At 45.6% G+C, this 21973-nt stretch overlaps 1 protein-coding gene across 1 annotated transcript in view; it reads left to right on the forward strand.

Moving 5' to 3' along the window:
• Tbc1d22a (TBC1 domain family member 22A) overlaps positions 1–21973 on the forward strand; it is a 288481-nt gene that overhangs the window by 119665 nt on the left and 146843 nt on the right. The gene's annotated exons all lie outside the window — the stretch shown is intronic.

Raw genomic sequence — 21973 nt, forward strand, 5'->3', positions numbered from 1 at the left:
TTTAATTTAGTATATATAGTAAGGATACCTTTACATGACTGAATTGTGTGGTATTTGAATTGTATCTCAAGAATAAGATGGAGGGCCTCATTTGTGAGGAAAGAGATCACAGTGTTGTTGTTTTGTGCTGACTGACATGTGCATAGCCTTCCCCTTTTCCTGTTGCTGATAACTCATGCAGCGTTTGAGTAAGTACATTCTTGGTTGCATTTCCACTGTTTTTCATTGTAGCATCAGAGGCACCAAGAATGACTGACTCATTCTTGGAAGAGGTGCCACTGAATCAACGTCTGCTGCCAGTTTTTACATCTTGACAGCATTTACTGGGCAGTAAGTACACTGTAAAGATGATGGAATACATATTTTTCATCAGCTCTGTGAGAGGCTTCCATTTCCCCTTGTCTTTGCTGTTATCTAACATGATTGGCTAGAGAGAGCTCATTTGTGTGTGTGTGTGTGCGCACATGCATAGCAAAACAGCAGGGGTGTTGGACCCTCATGGCTGCAGTCGTTTGGTAGGTGTGTGGAAGTGTAGTGGAAGCAAGCATCTCACTGACCGTCTTTTGGGTGTGGCACATGAGTACTGTGCTCACAGAAGTACTCTAGCCTTGGGAGGGGGACTTGATCGGGGGAGGGGGAGGGAAATGGGAGGAGGTGGCGGAGAGGAGGCAGAAATCTTTAATAAATAAATAAATTTAAAAAAAAAGGCAGAGGAAGGGCAGCCAGTGTGGGCAGCTTTGTAGTGATGTGGCCTCAGTCTCAGTTGCATTGTGTATCTCTGATGGATGTCTCTGGAAAGGAAGCTAGGGTGGTCCGTCATAGGAAGATGTCTGTCCTCAGGCTTGATCTTGACCTGTACTTGCAGAAGTTTCATGGCCTATCTCCTGGACCTGACTTGGAGCCTATAGTGACTACCCAGGAGCTGCTAACAGCTTCACCTAGGTGTGGCCTTGCTGCTTCCCCGTGTGCTGTATGTTGTTTGTGTTGGGTCATAGACATTCCACTGAGTTATGAGGGCCTTTTGCTGTGTTCTGATTTGTCACTTTGTGTTTTAACTGACAACCTGAGAAGACAGATGTCTGCCAGCATACTGATAAATTGTTATGGAATTCTTACTCTGGTGTTATAAGGCTTCGTTTCTGGCTTATGTGCGCAGCCATTTGTGAGATTATTGAAGGTGTAAGTGCTCTGCTAGTCGGATGGAGCATTAACTGCCGTTATTAATGAGCTCACTTTGTCAGATGCTGTGCTAAGTGCTTAATTACTCTGTAGCCTGGATCCGTGAAAGCCTGGGCCGTGCACCCCCTTCATAGTTGAACACGTGGGGCACCATGAGCTCTTGCAACTTCCTGAGGCTGCTGAGATACATTGAGCCCTGGTGTGGCCTGAGTGCCGGGGAACTCAAGCTTCAGTCACCTCAGTGGGACACAGGAAGGGAAGCACATCGAATGGGACCAACATTTCTGGCATGACTTTTTATTATATAGCACTCCTAGGCTGGAGTCACAACTGCCTGTGGGGTTTGTGCAGTACTTGCTACACCAGAAGTGTCTTCTTCATGCTCAGTTCCAGAGGGAGCCCTTCCTTCCTCTCCAAGGCAACATTCCCTGTGAAGGCTTGAAGTGGCTGAACCTGGGAGGGCATCAGAGAGAGGAGCTGCCTGCTGGACTTTGTATGGGTACCAGCAGTTCTTTCCAGGCCTGGCGTCTTCCTTTTCCAGGAGGTACTGAGCATATAGTTTGAAGCTTGCTTTGTGTCTTCCCTCTTGTTCTCGTATTTGGGGGGCAATTGTTGGGAAGCAGTGTTTGGTGACAGCCCTTGTCTTTTGCTACCTGTGTTTCTTTCCTACAAACATGTGTTTTCTGTTTCAACAAAGTGGAAATAAAGTTCCTAACAAAAAAGGAAACTAGCAAAATCTTACGTGAACTCTCGACTCTGGCCATTTTTGAAGTCTATCAAAGTGGGTTCGTTTTCTTTTAAAAATTTATTTTTTCACAACTTTATACACACATAAAATGTTCTTTGATCAAAGTCCCCCCACTTCTCTTTTTCAGTTCCTTCCGCCACCAAATTCCTTCTTCCTATTTCCGATTTCCTGTGTGCACATGTGTGTGTGTTTGTGTATACATGCATACTACTGAATTTAATTAGGGGTTACCTGCATGAGCATGGATTGGGGTTTTTCTACTTGAGCAAGGGCAGTGTAGCAGTAGGTGTACCCCTGAGAGATATGACTTCTGCTTTGCAGAAACCATCAGTAAGTTGCCCATAGTTCTTTAGGGAGACTCTCTTTCATACAGGAGGGAAGGTGGATGTGGCTTGTGAAATTCTTCTTCCATCCGTGGTGTAAAACTGCAAGTTCTGTGGAGGCAGGTACTGCTGCTGTGAATTCCTGGGCACAATCCCTTCCATGTCCAGAAGGCAGCATCTCACAGCTCCTCTCTGATCTTCCTAGTCTTTTATTTATTCTTTTTGCTCCCTTTCTCGTGTTCCCTGAGACTTGGAAGAGGGCGATACAGGTGTCTTGTTTAGGATTATGAACTCAAGCATCCCTTGTTCTTAGCACATTGACACAGCTCTCTAATTTGACTGCTTTCTACTGTAAACAGAAGCTTCTCTGGCCAAAGTTAGTGCAAAACAAATCTATGGATATAAACATAACTTTTTAAAAGGCAGTTTGACAACACATTTAGCAACACAATAATAGTAGAGCCCATGCCTCCTAGCTATGGGCTTCTGATCTGGATTACAGTACCAGGAACTGACCCGTCCTATGTAGTGGGCCTCAGGTCTAATCAGAAGGCAACTGTTACCCTATAGCAGTTATACCACTAATGTACTAGTGGACACATCTGGCTACATTTCTCTATATCTTGAACTAAAATATGTGGTGCTTTTCAGCAATAGGGTCTTCTTATTTACTTCTGGTGAGCAACCAAGAACAATGACAATCGCCTTCATTGTTCCAGAGGCCTCTGGGGTCTTTCTTATGAACAGCTATTAAGGAGATACCCCATAGAGTACTAGGAGTTTTGTTTTTGACATCTCCCATGAATGCTGGCTAGAGCCCTAGAGTGTTCTTCATGCAAAAGTGGAGGGACATATCCTCTGGCCAAGGCAGGTTCAGTGTTTCCTCTTCTTTAGAGGGCAAAAGAAGAGCAGCAAATTCCTGGAAGTGGTATTTATGATGACCTTTTTTTTTTTTTTTTTGATTTTTGAGACAGGGTTTCTCCGTAGCTTTTGGTTCCTGTCCTGGAACTAGCTCTTGTAGACCAGGCTGGCCTCGAACTCACAGAGATCCGCCTGCCTCTGTCTCCCGTGTGCGACCACCTTTTAATTTTTTAAGAGAGGGAGGGATGAAGAGAGGGGGAAAGAGAGAGAAAAGTGTGTGTGTGTGTGTGTGTGTGTGTTTGTATGCACAAGTCCAGAAGTTGGCATTGGGTGTTGAAAGACCTTTCATGGAACATAGAGCTTACTGGTTTGGCTTGATTGGTCATCCAGAAAGCCCCTCGAATCCTCTGTCTGTGTCGTCTGAGCACTGAGATTACAGGAACAGTCTGCCATGCCCAGCTTTTTACATGGGTGCAGGAAATTAAACAAAGGACTTTACTGACTGAATCGTTTTTTAAAATCTCCCTCCCCCCACTTTATTTTTTCTTTTGGTATTGTCTCCCAGTGTTGTTTGTCTCCATAGGTAGTCTGTTGTCATTACTAATCATATATTCCCAAATAGAGCTTAAAGAAACTAATGTAGTAGAGGGTGAGCAAGTAAAAGTTGCACTAGGGTCCTGTATGTGAGCGGAGCCTTCTCCTGTGAACCTGAGTTCTTGTTTTGTTGCCCCGTGATTGCGTCATCTTCCAGGAGGGTGTAAAGGAAATATGGAGACAGCATTTGAAGTCCGCCTCCCCAGGTTCCAGTGAAAGAATTATTTTTGAGCCACAGTGGCAGATTCAAGTTGGCAGAGGATGGGGCTTTGCCATTATGAAGCAAATCAGATGCGGCAGCAGACTGCCAGCAGCTCTCCTGACATGGTGTTGGCACGCTGATTGTGGGGGCAGATTCTGACCACAGCCTCAGGTGATGGTGTCTTTAGCAAGTGGACAGACTCTCAAGGGTATGTAGGAGGACATCTTTTCACCCTGTTACTCACTGGAAGGACTCTGCTCCTCAGCTTTCCGTCACTGTTACCAAATACCTGGATCATTAACTTGCAATAAGAAAGGTCTATTGTTTAGGTTTATTGTTTTGCAGGCCTGACGTCAAGATTACCAGGCTGTGTTGCTGTGTGCTTGCGGTGGGGCAGCACACGATTGTGGCATGTGCATGTGTGGTGAGGCAGGACCTATCACTCTGTATGATGGGCTGGGTTCCCTGAATGACCTAGGGACCTCCCATGGTGCCTTGCCGCTGAAAGAATCTACTACTTACTAGTGGCTTCTCCCTTACACATGGATGGTTGGGGGACAGTCACTATCCAAAGTCCAGCAGGTGGTATTTAGAGCAAGACTGCAGATGCTCTTCTTTTTTGGAAGACACAAGAATATTCTTTCCTTTTTTTAATGGTGTTTTCAGATCAAACAGATCATCTACCATTTATAGATGATTAACTGCTGAAAGGAGAGGGGAAATACAGAGATGAAAATGTCCATTGCTCACATCTGTTCATAAATCTAAAGGTGAAAATCTTGTACATTATAGAGAAAAGGAGATGGGCATTGTCTGCAAAGTCATAAGCCATCAAAAATATTTAAAATATTCCACTTAGACAATGGAAATCTAAAAAACAAAGCCATATCTCCACCAAAGACACATTTGTCATTTTGGAGTTATGATTCCATCTCAGCAGTTGAGTGAATGAGGAACCCTATGTAGGTAGGGTGTGTCCACACTGAATTTGGAATATGTCATCAGGATTTGCAATTCTGAGATGGTTCAGGTTTAGTCAGGATGGTTGCTGAGCAATTTCAGTCCCTCTGCATCCATGGAGATTGGCTCTCGGACCCCTGTGGACAGTGCAATCTGCAGATGCTCGCATATGTATATGTATGCATAGTATTTGCATGCAGCCTTCACCTCCTCCCATATACTTTAAACAGTCTCTAGATGACTCATCATACCCTGCATGTTAATGTATGTAAACAGTTGTTTTCCTGCATTGATCAGGGAATAATGACATGAAAATGGCTGTGCCTGTTCTGTGCAGACACAGATTTTGAGCTGCAGTTTTAAGAATCCTTAAATGTGGGTCTCATTAATATGGAGGGCCATGGTTCTTATTCTCTAGGACAGTGAGTAGCAGAGGGCTTGGTTCATTTTACCGAATTCCTGGGAGATGTCTCTCAGGTAGTATTACAGCCCAGTGTGCTTGGTCCTGGCGATGGGGCATGGGCAGGCTTTCCCAATAGGCTTGTAACATTTAAGTGTGGAGCAGGTATGGGCTGTGCCGATTGTCAGCTGATTTTCAAATTTGAAAATAGGTGCTGTGGTAAGTGAATGCCCTGGTTAGTTTTGTCAACTTGACATAAGTCTAGACATTCCTGGGAAGAGGGAACATCAATTGCCTCCATCAGATTGGTCTGTGGGGCATTTCTTGATTATGATTTGTGTGGGAAAGAGCCCAGCCCACTGTGGATGTGCTACCCTGGGCAGGTGGACCTAGACCTTGTAAGAAAGGTAGCTGAGTGCTGAAATAAGAGCGGCGGGCTGCGTCCCCGGCACCCGGCCACCTGCACGGCTAGCTTTACCCAAAATAATTACATGGAAACTGTATTCTTTTAAACACTGCCAGACCCATTAGTTCCAGTTTCTTATTGGCTAGCTCTTACATATCGATCTAACCCATTTCTAATAATCTGTGTAGCTCCACGAGCTGGCTTACCAGGAAAGAGCTTAACCTGCGTCTGTCTGGAGTGGGAGAATCATGGCGACTCCTTCACTCAGCTTCTTTCTCCCAGCATTCTGTTCTTTTTTCTCCCCCTACCTAAGGGTTGGCCTATCAAATGGGTCTAGGCAGTTTCTTTATTAATAAGAAATCACTCCCACATCAGCTGAGCCAAGCCAGGGGTACAAACCAATAAGCAGTGTTCTTCCATGGTCTTTGCTTCAGTTCCTGCCTCCAGGTTCCTGCCTTGGTTTCCATCAATGTTGGACTATAACCTGTAAGCTGGATTAAAGCCTTTCCTCCCAAGTTGCTTTTGGTCAGTGTTTTATCATAGCATTGAAAGTAAACTAGGCCAGTGAGTGTACAAATCCTGGATGTAAACCCCTGTGCTGCTCACTGTAGGAAGAAAAAGGTCTTACACTCACCATGCACCACAGACACGCTTATTTTACATATATTCTTTTAAATCTTAAAAGCCAATCCTGTATCACAGTAGGGAAATTGATGCCTGTGAAGTTCAGGGACATGGTTGGGGTGTATTGCACCTTTTTTTTCCAGTTGAGGCCACAAGGATGTCTTAGTTCTTCTTTCTCCCCTGTGTTTAGGGAATCTGACAGGACCTAGCAGGTACCTGCGTGCTGCTCACCTTCAGGCAGCAGTAATGGAGCCGTCTTGTTTTCTGTCTTATTTTTGTTTTGAGTAGTTTCTCATTCTGAGTGGTGGATGAGGAAGGCATGTCTGTCTGCGAGTGAAGAGCTTTGCTTTATGAGGGCATCTTCCTCACCCCCAAAGGCCCAACCTTAGCCATGGCCATCTGTTTCTCCAGGGAAGGCTCAGTGAGTCTCCTGTGGGTAATTAGAAGTGGCTACTTCGGTCACATGTTCATAGCTGCTTAGCTATGCCAGTGTTGTCAGATGTTTGAAGTTTTGCTTCAGTAATAAGAATTGAACAGTATTCAAGAAGGATTCAGACTGCATTAATATTTAAGAGCCTTTCTAGATCCAGAAAGTGCCTGTGAACCCCTCCTGAATGTAATGTATACAGCACATGTCAATTAGGAAGAGAGACGATGTGCGCTTGGCTCCCTGTCTGCTGAGGCTCCCTCCGCTGCATCCCAGGACGCGCCTCTTGCTGGAACACGCAGATTGCCAGCCTCCCAAAGGGATTCTCATGGAAAAACAGGCTTTCCATTACTTTGCTGTTCCTAATAGATCTGTGTCCCAAATAGGAAGGAAAATCAATTTAATTACTTATGAAACTTTTCCTTCAGGGTGAATGAATTATGGGGAAAAGATGAAGTGTCTGTCTATCATCAGTAACTTTCTTTCAGGCCGAGGATGAGAGATATTAATTTGCTCTGAAGACTAGGTGTGGGGCTGCTAGTGAAAATAGAGAAGGCGTGCCAAGGTGCGCGCGTACTTATGGCTGCAAAGCAGAAGCACTTCCCTGCTGAGACTTCCTGGAAATGAGCTTGAGGACCACTGGCAGCTAAGATGGTGCTGAACAGAAGCCACAGGCCTGTGCAGGTGTCAGAATGGGAGAATTGTGAAGGAGGAGAGAGCTAATTGCAATTAATGTAATTAGGAGGGGAGAGATGTTTTCTGGGGGGAACCACATGCTTCACTTCTAGCTGCTGTTCCCAGCCTTCCTGTGGTACCCATCTCCCAGTAATTAATGAACCCCATCTTCCATTGGAAGCCACGAGGTGCTGGGCTGGGCTGGAGTCTGTTGGCACTCCTTAGCTGGGTCAGGAGACAGCTCTGTGTTTCCTTCCGACGAGGCGTGGCTTTGTAGTGTGGTCATCTCTGTAGGAGCAGAATTTAGAAACCGAGCCTGGGAGAGAAGTGGTTTTTTAGGTGGTGCTTTCGATGTTCAGCTATGAAGGCCACGGTGTTGCTAGATGTCCAGGGTGGAACACCAGGGATGCTGACTGAAGAGATGACCACCGTTCCTTCAGGGACATAGTCCCATCCTCTTTCTGCCATCATCACTGTCTTACTTTACCTCTCCAAAGGCCATCGTGCCCCGTCTGGGCCTTTTTCCCAGCTCCTGGCAACCACTCATCTCTCGTCACTTCTCTGTGACGTTTGTCTTTCATTGTGTGACCTTGTCTGATTGGCTGCTTTCATGCATCCTTGGGCAGCACATACCTGCACTCCTTTCTGTGAAGAGAACTCCGCAGCCATTCCTCAGTGGGCAGGCTGTTTTCACCTTTGGCAACTGGGAGCATTCATGCCATTTTTGCACAGATGCAATTTCAATTCTTGGAGTGGAATAACTGGTCACATGGGAATTCTGTTTTTAACCAAACCCTTTTACAGTCCTTTTGGTGACATGATTTTCTTGTCAGCTTTTGTTATTTTTTTCATTTTAGCTATCCTAGTAGATACAAAGTGCTATTTAGTTGTTTTAATTTGTATGTTTGGTGACCAATAATATTGAGTATGTTTTATGTTTTATTATTTTTACATATCAGTTATGTTTGATAATTTTGTAATTCATTTAGAAACTTTTAATTTTAAATGCACATTTTTTTCTTTTCTTTCTTTTTTTTTTTTAAGAGAGGGTCTCATACGGTAGTTTGGACTGACCTGGAACTTGCTACTTAGTTCAAGCTGGCCTTGAACTCTTGGTAGTTCTCCCATTTTGGTTTTCCCAAGGCGAAGCCACCAGCACTGGTAGCATACTGTTATTTTAATAAACTTTTCAATTTTCTACTTAGGCTTTTCCATCTGTTGTAACTGATATTTTTTTTGTTTGTTTTTTTGTTTTTCGAGACAGGGTTTCTCTGTGGCTTTGGAGCCTGTCCTGGAACTAGCTCTGTAGACCAGGCTGGTCTCGAACTCACAGAGATCTGCCTGCCTCTGCCTCCCGAGTGCTGGGATTAAAGGTATGCGCCACCATCGCCCGGCTGTTGTAACTGATTTTGAATTGTCATAGAATTTTCTGCAGTGAAGAAACTTGGAATCCTGCAGATAGGACCGAGAGGTGCAGTCCCGCAGAAGCACTGTGGGGCACGGCTGTCCTCACTGTTGTGATTTAAGTTGCAGTGCTTTTTGACTTGTGCAAGCCATTGCCTGCCCTTCACCATCTCCTGTCCATCTGTCTATCCGTGTGTCTGTCTGTTGCACCTCCTGGTTTCCTGGCCCTGGCTGGTGTGATTCTTCCCTTCCTTGGCAGGGTTGTGTTCAAGAGATGGGAGAGTCGCCTGCCCCCGCAATGCTCATCTGCTTGGCAGTTGGCAGTCTTTTTGGGAGAACCTGCTGCCCCCATGCTTTGTGTTGCTCACTTGGGGGACCTGTTTGTTGAGTTCTTTCTTCTCCAGAGAGATGCAGAAAAATTGCCAGGGCTTTTAGAATCCTGCTCGCACCTGATAAACGTGTCTTTTAATGCCAGCTGTGAATGAGAGAAGGATGCTCTTTGTACACTTGCATAAATGAGGTGTTCTGAGCTGTGCTGTGTTGTCTAGGAAACATGCCTTTGGAGGTCCACAAGGACAGAGGGCTGCAGCATTAGAGATGAACAAGAGAGATTGACAGAACAAACTGAGTACAAAACAGCTGCATGCCATCAAATGAGACAGTTTAGGCGAACAAGAAACAAGCACTCATTTCTGCTCAACCAGTCCAGGTTTTCACTTCAGCTGTTAAAGTGACAAGATGTGACCCTCTCTCTTTCTCCCTTTGCTAGTTCTGCCCCAGAGCACGGCTTTGCTAGCAGACACTGGTAGTTGTTTCGTGAACTCTTGGGTACTCAACAGTAAAGACTCTTGTTAGCATGCGATTGGAGCTCTGAGTGTAAGACCCAATCCCTTTGGTTTCCCATGGGCTGGGCCTCCATAGGACAGGACTCCCTTGTCAGCAGAGAATGGTGCCTGCTAGGATTTCTGCATCTTGTTGCCAACAGCCCACTGCCCAAGGTCAGAGCTAGTTAGTTGCCTATGTTCAGGCTGGCTGGTCGTCATTTCTATCTTGGATACAATGATGTCAGGGAGTTCTGAGGACCCACAGAGAAGGGTGATGGTAGCAAGTGGATTAATATAGTTGCAAACCTTTTCGAGAAGAGATGAATGATAAATGGGGGTCATACTCCTGAAGAGGAGGAAAGGAAGGAGAAGGGTGGGCCTTTTATGATCCTTGTGCTTTCTATGTGCTCATGTATGTAAACCAGAGAACCAGAACAACAGAAGCGGTGGTGCTCACCCAGGCTGCAAAGAGACATCATTGGTCTTCATTAGAGAACCCATGTTTTTGTGCTCCCTGTAAGATACAGGCATGGCATTGTAGAGACATGGGGGAAGTCTGCATCTGTATCCATGTGTGCATGGATGCACCTGTGTGTATTTGTGGGGAAAAGCCACCCACAGTTTCCTAGCCTTTATCTGTCTACCTGCCTTTGGGTCTCCTGCGGACTCAACCTCTGCAGAACACAGACAGTGCCAGCAGCTTCTCTGCTCAGGGAAGTTAATGACTGAGAGTGTGAGTGCTGGGAAGTCTTTGAAATAAAGTTATGTCCATTGTGATTACAGCTCTGATGGTATTTATATTTAAATCATTATTGCAGCAATAATGTACCAGTTTGCCCATGAAATATAGAACCGCTGTGGAAGAAAAGTCTCTATACCAGTGCATTTCTGAGGCTGAGCTACATGGTCTAACTTTGGGCCTTTGCTATTGGTTGCATGATTCATGTATTATGTATTTCCAAAGAGTAATGAAGGCTGTGCAGTTTTGCCTAGGGCACTGAGTATTGAAAATATACAGCCAGTCCAGTGGTGCTGAAGGGCAGATTGGAAGTCTGCATTGACAAGGCTGTCTTTCATTCCAGATGGGGTGCCACCGTCTTCCATGCCTTGGAGTTTGATTTGGTGATAATGCATCATTAGAGACAAGTCCTTGTGCCAGCCATCCAGCTACAGTGAGGCAGGAAGTGGACAAGCATCTCAGCAGTGACGGATGGCTTTTTTCCCTTCAGATCCATACAAAATTCATAAACATGATTTATTACCAATGAAGTTTAAGCTGCTTGAAGCAGAAGGTTCAAATGCACAGCTCTATGGTGCAGGCAATGTCTGTCTTTTGATTTTGTCCCCAGTCATGATTATCTGGTGAAAGCATACTCTGCCACAGGCACAGGACAGACAGTTCTACTCACTGAGCAGTTGTGGTAAGGGTAGGAGTCAGCCAGAGGAGGCGGTTCATTATTCCTGAGAACAAGATGAGCCACATGGCCAAGGCAGGGATGTTTCTATAGGACAGGTGTGGCCCTGTATGCTCTGTGAATGAGCTCTTTCTGAGCTCACTTATGACCATTTGCTCTTCTGTGGCCTGCCCTTTGTCTTTGAAAGCTTTCTCCTTCTGGCTGCAGGTCAGCGAGTTCTCCTGGCCTCCTCTGCAGTCCTCTTCTTCACTGTTGCCTCTGACTCCTTGTTCGACTGTTTGCAAGTCCCCCACTGTCTGGAATTGGTTCTCTCGGGGTTCTTTCTCTGTCCTCTGCTCCAGAGTGCTGTGTGTGTAGAAGCCCACAAGTACTTTATAGATGCTTTGTGACCTTCAGAAGCTAAGCCACGTATCTTAGTTGTGTTTTTCTGGACCCATGGATATCTCTCCATCGCTCTTGGCCAGGGATGCTGGTGTGCAGGGAAGAGACCTGGTGTTTGTTACGCTTCTAGTCCAACCTCCACCTGTGCCTCCCTCCCTGCATTAGCTGGCTCCTGGCCAGTTCCTAAAGACACAGGTCACGTACCCTGAGGTTAGGAGAGAGGCTTGTGCTCTTCTCTGATTGCTGCATCCACTCAGTAGGCTGAGATAGCAAAGACCCTTGTTGTCTCTAGTCCCTTGCACCTCAGGCTCAGGTCCCGAGTCTGTGCCTCTACAGTTTCCCCTCTGTCTTCTACCTTTGGACCAGCTCCTTAGCTCTGCCTCCCTGACACCATGTCTCTGGATACCAGAGACACCACCAGTTCTGGTTTGACCGTACTCTGCCGTTTTCCTAGTGCTTGTTGTGATTGTCGTCTTTTCCTCAAAACTGAAGTCCTTGGTTGCCTGTGTCTGCTGCAGCTACTGCTATCGGTGGCAGTGGGTGGCAAACAGGCGCTCAGGACCTCATTGACTGAATTGGAGCGTGGACAGTCACCAGCCCTGAACACCGTTAAGCACTAATATTTTCTACAGTGAAGTGGGTGTCTGCCCATTGGGATCTAATGGGAGATAATGCTATGTAATTTATATAACTGTGTCATAACAGATTTTGTATAAATTAGAAAAATGTCTCAAAATGCTAAATGCAGGTGAAATGGAAATGACTGAATCCCAGATAAGATCATTTCTGAATATCTCAGGAGAAATTTTGAGCAGCTTTGGGAATGAAGGGGTTACCCTTGGTAGTATTTTATTGAACCACAAATTGTTATTTATAACCCATGTCAAGAGCAATTAAACTGATTGATGATTAAGAAAGTTTAATAGTTGAATAATAAGATGCAGTTCTTGACAGCTATTTTTTCTCATTCTGGAAGCATATTTTATGAGTCTAATAACAGTGTTGAGGATGGGCTGTATAGCATGTTGTGGTGTAATTATGTGGTGGTAATATAATATTCAGTCTAGTGTTACGTGGTCTATTATGTATAAAAAATTAAAATACCAATTATGATTTTTTTGATTTATTATTGAAGTGGTTTATTAATTTTGGCTTACCTAAAATTTACATCTGGTAGCCTTGCTGCTGGCTCTCTTTGCCCTGGCTTTCATGCCAGTGCTGGTTTTCCTGATGAATAACTTCTTAGGTTGGTGGGGAAGATATGTGGCTCAAGAATGGCTTGAGAAATAAGTACTGATGTTATGAAGTAGGAGATACAAACGAGTAGCAGCTAAAAGCACGCTCTATCTTCTGAACAACATGTATATGTGTAGAGAAGAGGTTTGACTCCCTTATTGGCAGGGAAAATGGTGCAAGCAGTTGAAACATTTGGCAATGCTTCAGCAGCAAACAGCTGCAGTTGCTGTGCAGTTTCTCCAAGGTGTTTCGCGTGTGTTTAGAAAGGCTGGTGCCGGTGTAGGGGTATCTGTCTAGCTGCTTTCCTGACAGGCCTTTGCTCAGAGCAGCCAAGGAACCAGGGAAGAGTCTGCTACCCTTCCTAGCAGTATGGCACAACCAGTTCACTCCTGGTAGTAGGAGTTTTTCTTTGTCATAGTTTGTATTCACTGTTCCTTTGAGTGTCAGCCTGGAATGCTTGTTGTCTGTTTCCTTTTGATGCTTTGTGGCTCCTTAGCCCTTTGATCTGACCTGTTTTGTTTGGTCTTCTCAGCATTCCTTTCACCAGTATCCCTGAAAGCTGCCTCCATTTTCATCAGCAGGCTCCTGTTGTCTTTTGCCTAAAACATGATTCTGATTTCTTGTACTGGGGGATTGTACAAAGATACAGGCTTGCTCTTGGCTCAAGCTCCTGGGAGATTGAGAATCACACAAAGGGATCGCCTACTAATGATGAATCAGGGAAAGGCCACAAGTCCACGCTGTCCCTCCAATTTAAGGAAATATCTTTTCCTGCCTCCAACAGAGGAGCCTCTGAGTCTGTTTGAATTCTGGTGCCGACATGCTGTGTATTGCTGTCAAATCTTAGAGTGAGTCATGGTGTCGGACCCAATTTAGAAATTGCTTTATCCTTTGCATCCTTTTGATGCTTGACTCAAAGACCCTCAAACTGACCTAAAGTGGACAGGTCCAGACTGTCCAGCTTGTCAACACCACCTGAGCACAGCACAGAACAAAAAGATTTCCACTCAACTTTTAAGGGAACATATTTTCTTAAAGATGAGAAATGAAAGCCTTTGGCCAGGCTTCCTGTCACAAAGAGCCTTTCATAAAACCCTCCTGGAGAATACAGATGCAAGCTGAGCATTGCCTGTCCGAAATTCTGGAGTCAGAGGTTTAGATGTCAGTGCTTAAGAGTTTGCAGTCTTTTTACAGATGTTACAGATTGGACATCCCTCAATGAAAACCCAAAGACCAAGGTGCTCTGGAGTTAAATACTGATTGCTGCAATGATACTGTGAAGTCTCAAGTCCAGGAGCCCCTTAAATTTGGAGTCTGGGCTCACCTGAGGCTGTGGGGTCTTCACCTTGGCTTTTAGATAACTTGCATTCATTCTGGTAGTTCACCTTTTGTCTTAGGTAACTTAAGTGTTGACCCTCATTTCTTAACTGCTTTTGAATAAACACAGATATTCATTATACTAATTTATGACCATCTTGGTTTTAAAAACCAACTGAAAATGAATGTTAAGGATATTTCCAATATCTCCTAAAATTGTGCCCTAGATTCATTGTGAATTTCCACCGTGGAATGACACTGAGGTTCCTTGCCATGGCCACCCACATGACATTGAATGAGTCATCCTTAGAGCTGATATTCACCTGGAACAAGCACAGAGGCTTCAGTATTCAGGCTCCTGACTCAGTCATATGTCCTAATTTCTGTGTGGTTTGAGGTTTTCCAGGCCCACACCCCAAATTCTGCATTTCATGATCTCAACACAAACACAATGAGGAGGAAGAAACCTCTACGTAATTGAGTTGATAAAGACCACATTCTCCATAGTTCCTCTCGCAGAGGCTTTGTGCTCGCCCCAGGAAATTGAGATACCAAGTTCTGGTGTGTGTTAGTAGCAGGCCTTCTAAGGACTCATTGTGGGTATTCAGGGTTGGGAGGTAAGGTAAATACTATTGATTCTTCTCTCCTTCCGTCTTTCTTCTCTTCCTTTTCTTTTTAAAATAATGTCTTGTCATGTAGCCTAGGCCAGACTAAAATTCACTATGTTGCCCAGGATGACCTCAAACTCTTGATCCTTCCATCCCAGCCTCAAGTACTGGAATTTTTGTTGGGCACCACCATGCATGGCCACTAGTGTCCATCTAAGTGACAGAGGTGACTGTGGAGGTTGTATGTCAAACAGTATTGTGATTGTGGATTGTAATGGATTACTTTGTGAAAGAGGCTGGTAGGACAATATCATCCTTGTGTGTTGATACAGCATTCCTGAGCCCTTCGAGGTGCTGAGCTGGGCCAGTGTGGTGTGACAGGAGAACACTGCTCAAATGAGACACAGATGTAAAACCTGGCTAGGGGGAGCCTCTGACAGTGGAAAATACAAATATGCAGATCCACTTATTAATGCTGATATTTTATCTACCTGTGTAAAGGAATGAAGGGATGGTATCAGGGTTGAGGAGCAGTCTTCAAGGTAGTCTCTTTCACTCCCTGCTAGCTTCCTGTAAATCTGAGCATGCCCCTTCCAGTCTGTGTCAGGACCCTCAGCATGTCCTTCCTCAGCATGCCTTCCACCTGCCACCTGCGGTTGAGGTGATTGTGATGTGGGATGTCTTTCTGTTTGCTGTGAATATATTTTATTACCATTGGCTAATAAAGAAGCTGATTTGGCCAATAACCATGCAGAGTTGAGCAAGACAGAAAATCCAAGCAGAGATACATGGAAAAAGAAGGCAGAGTCTTGGAGATGCCAGGAAGCAGCCACAGGAGAAGGAAGATGTAAGGTAACAAGCCATGAGCCTCATGGTAAAACATAGATGAATAGAAATGAGTTAATTTTAGTTGTAAGAGCTAGTTAATAATAAGCCTGAGCTAATGGTTCAAACAGTTTATAATTAATATTAAGCCTCTGAGTGGTTATTTTAAAAGTGGCTGTGGGACTGGGTGGGCTGAGATTTTAGGATTTTAGGAAATCCTTCTCAATGTGCTTCACATTGTGTAGAAAAGTTGCCTCATGGGACATTCTTTCTAATAGTGGGATGTAGGGCCAGAGAGTTGGCTCGGTGCTTTAAAGCATTTGCTGTTATCACAGAGAACCTGGGTTTGGTTGCCAGCACCCGAAGCACTCATTCAGTGCATGTATACATGCAGGCACCCATACATACACATAAAACTTAAAAAAAATGGTAAGATAGGTGATCTGATGTCTACTTCCCAAAGAAAGGATGTGTGTGACTGAGCAACTGAGAGTAACTCCTTGAAGGATTGTGCAGCAGCTTCTGAGATGGTTGTACTTTAGGTGATAGACTTTTGGCGAATTTCCCCTTGTATGTAGTATTTTGAGTTACTCAATTTTCTTCTGTGGTTGAGTGTTCAAAAAGTGCCTAGTCATTTTACTGCATCAAGAACTTGGACCTGCCCTGCAGGCTCTTGCATGCTAGTGCTTGTGATGATCAGTGTTACTTTTCAATTCGACAGAATCTAGAGTCACCTGGGGGATGGACCTCTGGGAGTGCCTGGGAAGAATTATCTTGATCATGTTAACTGAGGCAGGAAGAACTGCCCATTGAGGCTGGCACCATTCTCTGGCAGGGAATTCTGAACCACATATGAGTGGATAAAAGGAGCCGAGCACCACACACTCACTGTGCTCTTCTGACTGGAGGTAGTGTGACCAGCTGCTGCAGCCCCTGCTGCCTTGATTTTTCCACCATGGTTGATGATACTGTGAAGCCTCCTGCTAACCTGTGCTCTGAGACTCTCTCCCAGAGACCTTAGTGGATTTTGTTAACCTCTCCCCGACAAACTCTCCTTTCTTGTCTTTGTAGGGCTTAGGAATATGTCTGGAGCTGTCCTTGTAGGTTCTGAAAGTCAGCTTCTCATTCCTGGATTGGGCAGGCACCGTTTTAGCTGAAATGAACATCCCAGTGTGGGTGAGCGGTACATCTTATGGATCAGTTGGTTTTGCTTCATGGCTTTAGCTGAGTTCTTTGCTGCACGGTTGTTTCAGGGTGTTTTCTTTATTCTCAGGTGGCCTGCTGCCATGTATTTCTTACTGAGAAATAACTCTTTGTAGATTATTGTTATGAGCCATTGGCCCGTAATAAATTTGTTGGACTTTCCCTCTTACAACCACTTATGAGTTTTTACATGATACAGTAGCTCTGTTTATCCGGCTGCCTTTCTGACCTGCCCCTGAGGGTGTGTGTGTGTGGTAAGCTGCACAGCTTCTCCAAAGCCTGCACCACGTTCTTGTTCGTATGGAATGAAACAAGCAAGGCCCCTAAACAACCCACTGAGGAGACTTTTCTTCCAGTGGAAGACTCCCTGGTGTGGAATGAACCAAACCTCCTTGGTGTTAACTGACCAAGGATTCAGGACTCAGGGTTGCCCATCAGGGATCCGCCTTCTCTGGTCCTTTAGTCACGCTGCTGCTTTATTCGCCATCTGAACCAGAGCTGTTTTGCTGGCTGACATGAAGACCTGATTATCTATCGTAGGTTATTTTGAGTTAATTAGATAAAGAGATAAGTCAGTTTAATAGACTAATTTATGATCAGTTTGTATTCTTAGTGGGTTCATTCTCTGTAGGTTCCCACTGCCGAGAGCTGGGTGTCGGTGTAGTCTCCTAATTGGAATACAGCGTCAGAAAGAAGGTCTTAGCTGGAAGTCCTAGCTACCTTTCCTCATTAAGGAATAACTAGGGACCCAAATCTCTTAATGCCATGTGCAGGCAGGCTTCCTGTGAGGTGATGGAGTGCTGAGTCTGCTCTCATTGCACACATTGTGGCCTAATGACCCATGAGGTCCATGGATTTTCTGCTGTCCTATGGTGTGTGGCAGGGAGAGCAGGGTGGGAGGTTGAAAGCCTCCTCCACTGGGACAGTTAGGGTCTTCCAGGGACACACAAGTACCTTGCTTTCCTGAGAAGCCACACCTATAATTTTCAAAAGCAACCTCAGCTTTAACAATCGCAGCTTTGTGAGGGTTTCAAAATAGTGAAATTGTTCTCCATCTCTTGAGAGAACTGAGCCTTCTTCAGGAGGTGGCTCTGGCGACTTAGAGGCATGCTGGGAAGCATGTTTGCTTCCTTCGGTTTGAGTAAGTTACTTTTGATTGTAGTGTTGTTTGTGCTGTCATCGGCATACACAAATTAGAGTTTTCATACGCTGCCTTCAGTTCAGTCATAGCCTGAATGTTTCTGGAGCTGAGGAGCTGGGCTGGCACTTAGTTCTTATTCTTCAAGGAATAGTTTTTCTCATTATGTTTGTAATTATCCATTCCTCCTAGACCACAAGCTCTTTGAAGGAAGTCTGTTTATTCCCTTGTCATGCATTTAATGAGCTTCTGCTTGGTGCTCAGTACGGCTCTAGGTGCTAGAGACATAGGCCTTGAAGTATTCTTCTGTGTCGAGGGTCAGTGGCAAGAAGGTAAAAACAGAGATGGGAGATAGTGCTTCTGGCCTGTGCGGTGTGGGACCACTGCATCTATTCTGTCCTTTGTAGTGGGGATTGTGACTGTGGAATTGACCTGCTCCCCTGCATAACTGCTGGCTGTAGTGGGCTGTGCTCGTCTGTGCTGCAGTGGGCACTGCCCCTCCTTGTTCACCTTAGGAGCACTGTATCTCTCTCTGGCCTATCTTACACCATGTCTCTCTGATGACAGGGATCTACACGGGTCAGCTCAGAGCCTAGTGTCTGGATACTCCAAGTCGCAGCCCTCACCCACCTCAATATCACCTTCCCTAGCACCATGAGCTTACTGTGGGCAGGCATACACTCTGGATAAGCAAGGGCTCCTCACTCTGTCTCTGTCTTACCTGCTTCCTCCTTCCAGCTTCTTTATTGGCTAGCATCCCTATAGTGAGCAGCCAATAACTGCTCAGTCCAGAGGACAGTGAAGGAGCAGTGCGCCACTCTTCTTTTAGACATTAAGGCTTCTCTTGTCTCTTCCTTTCTAACCCAGTTTCTTGCTGGTGCTTCAAGCTTACAATAGAACCAGTTACTGCTTTGCAAATAGTTTCCCTATAAACAAAATGCCCACTCTGGTGGTGGTATGAAGCCAAGTCCAGGCAGATTAAAAGAGTGCTTTAAAAAGTTTTGTTTTTAAAGAACAAAAATGACATGACAGGCCCAGGAGGTGCCTTTCTCTGTGTGCTTAGTGCTTACACCCTCCTCAGCGTTCTGTATCACAGATTCTCCCACTTGCTGTGTCTTGGTTTCCTGCTTGTCCATTTTGTGAGATTGTTCTGGCCTCTGCAGGGCATGTGGGGGGAGATGGGAGCAGAATTGTGTTGCCTTGGGAAGGGGTGCTGATTCTCATCACCTGGAACTCTCTTCCAGGTCACTGAACAGTCGTGGATATGGGCTGGCTCACCCACCTCACCCTTGTCTTGTGGTTCTTGTTGTTCACAGCCTGCCCTCTAACCATAGGCTTGTCCTATGGCCCCACGGGTGGTGGCTGAAGTTTTCAGCTGTGGAGTAGAGTGGGAACTGTGGCTGTGGTTTATTCTCCAATCTTGAATTGAGCATTATTTATATTAGAATTAAACATTCTCACTGCAGAACCAATTTGATCACAGTGTTAGTTGTTTTTGCTGAACCAGAGCTTTGTGAATTTATAGTGTGGAGTGGTGGCACTACCCTTAACCAAAGCAGGACCCTTTCTTCGCGACAGAACCCGAATCTACGTAATTAAGTGGTAAAATCTCCATCACCGAAGTGTCAGGGTTTCAAATTTAAAACTCCCGAGTTGGGAAATGTGAAGATTAGATCCATAGAGCAATTCCAGCTTGCTTATAAAGAACAGAATATTTTTGATTACCAGTTAAGCTCCTAATTATGTGAAGAGGTTTATTGCAGGGTTTGTGCAGCATAGGTGATTAGTGTCGTCATGACAACAGCTTCTCCCTCCTTCCTGCCTCCAGGAGCTCGCTCTCTGCCAGGTGCTGGCTCTTTACCTACATCCTGGCATACCAGACATCTGTACCAGTGTTGAAGGATCCTTTGACAAGGGGAGACATATAAACTGGAATCATTTTCCCCTTTTCCAGTCACTACCCTCTGTCACCCGAGTTGATATGAGGAGAGCCTAGCTCCAGTCACTGCTTCATTTTATCAGGTAAAGTTCGGGTGCTCAGCTGCCCTGATGTTCCAAATCCTGACGTTGTTCTTGGAGTCAGTGGAGCCCTGTGACGAAAGGGAGGCCTACTCGCCCAGGAGACCCTAACTTGGGGTGATATCGTGACCTTAGTTTTTTGCCTGAGTGACAACCCATGTGCTGAATGTTTTACCAACAGTTTCTAGTCACTAAGTCCTATATTTTAAGTTGTAGCTGTTAAGTGGGTTCAGTCAGTGCTTGTCAGATCTTCTCCACTCAGTGCCCAGCTAGAGGCCACGGTATGTCAAAAAGGCAGGAGAAATTTGGAGGGAGCGCCCAGGATTCATGTCAGGCTCTGACCCTTCCTCATCCCTGTCCTGAGTGTCACTTCCCTGCAGGTCCTGGTCTGTGCCCTCATAGGCACTCTCCCACTAGATGGGTTGAGTGTGTGCAAACAGGCTCCAGCACAAACTCAGAATCAAGACTCAGTGACCAGCAGTTGGCACATGTTGTTACTGTTGGTCCGCCATCCTAGGCAGGCAGCCCTCATCACTGGACTGTTCTCCATTTTGAGCCTGTCTTTCCCCCTGCTCCTCTTTGTTACTGGGTGTGGGAAGATGGATGGAAAATTCTGATCTTTGCTTTTCTAACATAGCTTTTGGATACTGCAAAGTAGCATTTAAATACCTGTGTGCTTGCCTCCTGTCCTTGATTGTTCCTTCTGTCTGTCCACCTCGTCACTACCCACCACTTCCCACCAATTTCCCTCCTCTGCAGCTGTCTACCCACACTTCCATGCAGACTTGGGGATGGTTAGGGTTTTCCTCCAGTACTGTGCCCCCTTATAGCACTGTCCCTGCCCACTGAATGCCAGCAGCTTTCTTCCCCTAATCATTCAGGCACATCCCCGTCACGTTGCCCTTGGCAGCCGGGAAGGATGTGCTGTTCTTACGGCTCCAGCGGCATCACTTCTTTTATTACTTATGAGCCTTTGCCTGTCATTCTACCCTGGACCCTTCTGCAGAGGAGTAAGAGGGGCCCAGCTTGTTGTGTGCCCTGTGAGCTGTGGGCCTCCTGGTGATGCCTGCAGGGTAAATGGAGTTGTTGACAACATGAGGTTGTTTTCAGATTGACTTTGTACCTAGTAACATAGCGTTTTCAAAGCAGCTCATTTAACTCATCCCCAAAGCTTTCCCCATGATCTAAGGAGTTATGTCACCCTGAATCTAATGTCCGTGCTTCTTTCTGACATACTGTTCCCTCGGTGTCCTCTTGGAACCACAGAACTTTGTCCTGGCTGACCAGACACTTCTTTGCTTCCTTCAGGTTCCCTGAGGTAACTTGTGTGCCCCGTTAACTGCTTGACTTTGGAGGGGTCTTTGTTCCCAAGGTATAGGGCTCAGAGTCTGGGTCCTGCGTGGATAAGGTGCTGAGATTGTGGGGAGAAGAGTGGCACACCCCAGAGCAGGGTCGTACTTGCGTGTTTCCATTCTAGTTTATAATTAAGTGGAAGAGCAAGAACTGGATTCCTGTCAGATTTCAGATGAAAAACGCTTAATAATTCATTAGTTCTGAGGCTCCTCGGAGAGTCCCTAAAGTGCTCAGCCCTGTCATGGGTTCCTGGGTCCAGTCCTGGGCTAAGGTTGTGTTTAACCTCCCTGTCTGAGTCCAGGGGTGCACTGTGCATCATCTACCTTCCACCACAGCCATCTGCTTCTAAACAGCTCTAAGGACAGCCTTGGCCCTGTGCTGGGCCAACATCTGGCTAGTGCATTTTCACTTGGGCTCTGCCCTCCAACTGGTAACTGTCCAGGTCAGCTTTCCTACCCTGTCTTTACCTTTGTGTCGATAGTGTTTCCTTCTGAAATATGTTTCTTCCTTAGAACCCTAGGGTTACTTGTCTTTTCTTACCTGTCACCGTAACTGAAATGTATTTTCCCACTGATATGATGGTGACATCTCCACATGGGTAGGATGGCTGCAACTGGGGTGTTTGCTGGTTGGAGAGCTAAACTCTTCCGCATCAGTTCAGGCTTCCTAGCTCTGGACACTCTCCTGATAGTCCACTCAGCCCCCATCCATGGGGCTTCCCTGCTGGCCCCCACTCCAGTTTCCTCCAGCATGACCTTTTGTTTTCCTTCCCTGTGGCAGCACACTCTGTGGAGAGAGTGACTTCTGGAGCTAGATGTCTTGACTGAGAGAACTGATCCACCCTATGTTTG

The sequence above is a fragment of the Microtus pennsylvanicus genome, chromosome 2 (genome assembly GCF_037038515.1).
Source record: "Microtus pennsylvanicus isolate mMicPen1 chromosome 2, mMicPen1.hap1, whole genome shotgun sequence".
NCBI lineage: Eukaryota > Metazoa > Chordata > Mammalia > Rodentia > Cricetidae > Microtus > Microtus pennsylvanicus.